The following is a 1,450-nucleotide window of genomic DNA, read 5'->3' as shown; positions in this document are numbered from 1 at the left end:
GTAATACTTTGTTTTATGTTTATTGCAAGATTTCAACGATAACTATTCTCTAACTCCTCGACAATGGCTAAAACAAGGTGGAAAAAAGGGGAAGAAGATTTCTCCAAGTTCAGAGGTAGAAGATTCGCAAGCCCAAACAAACGAAGAGGTAGAAGGAGGAGAGAGCGAGTGATATCCGGAACCAAATAGGGAGGAAAAAGGAAGAGAGGGCGAGCGATCGCCAAATCCAATTCGGGAAAAAGAAATGGCAACAATGAACAAGCGGTCTATGAAACCACTTCAAGAAGAAGAGAAGGGGATAAGGACTAGTGAAGTACGAACTCAAGAACCAACTCAGGAAGAATTACAAGGCAAACTCGGGAATCAGGTCATTCATTTTGGTTAGAGCTTCGTGATTTGCTTCTTTGAACTTAGAACATTATGGATTGCGTTAAAAGATGATTGGAAATTGCAAACGTCACGATGAAGAGAGATCGGTGGCAAATACATGTAGAATCTCACTCTGAGTGATTTTGCAAACGAAGGGCTCATCGTTTCTTACTACAGGAAAAACTAAGGAAATAAGTCTGTAAATTCTGGGTTTATGTTCGTATTTGAATTTCTGGGTAGTAAAATAGTATAACTTGGTAAAACTAGTGTATTGTCATTTAAAATTGGGTTGTAATACCAGTTTTACAAGTTTTTTTACTTATTTATAGCATTAATCTACAATATTCAACTTCTTTTGGGAAAAAAAATCAAATTTTGTAGAATCAAAATCTTAGAACTAGATAAAACTCATTTGTTTTGGTTAAAGAAAAATTCATAATTTGTTTGTTTTGGATCTCATTCAAATTGAATTTCTGGGTTATAGTAATACTGGTATATATAGGTATATCTAGTATGTTTTTGTAATACTGATAAAACTAGATAAAAGTAGTCAAAATTTATTTGTAATTAACCATTTGTTGCAGAGACAAAAGAAAAATCACACGTACAGCTGACAAAAATAAAAATAAAATCAAAATAAAAGTATGAGATGTTTTGCCACGTGTGCAATATTTTTGTTCACACTTAGTGTTCACACATAGTTATAACAAGTATAATAGTTGTACCGCAATTGCAAATAGTTCTACTNAGACTAAATAAGATAATGAGTATTTATAGGAAGAGAAATTATGAAAAATCACCTTTAAAAAAATGAGAGTTACAATTCTAATTTATTGTTTTGTTTTAATACAATTGATTAATACAACTTAGTGGAGAAATAAAGTTAATGCATAATTTATAGGGGAACTTTATATGATTTTAGTTTTATATTATGTGAGTTAAATATAAAAATTAATTGTTTTTAAATTTATGTTTTAATATAAATATATTTTTTGTTAAAATTGCATTGCCAAGTGAACCGATAAAGAGAGAGTGAAACCTTACTTTTATATATATGATTCTATATTTACATTTGTGTACC

Source organism: Camelina sativa, chromosome 6, assembly GCF_000633955.1.
Source record: "Camelina sativa cultivar DH55 chromosome 6, Cs, whole genome shotgun sequence".
Classification (NCBI taxonomy): Eukaryota; Viridiplantae; Streptophyta; class Magnoliopsida; order Brassicales; family Brassicaceae; genus Camelina; species Camelina sativa.
Note: the sequence above shows the minus strand (reverse complement) of the source record.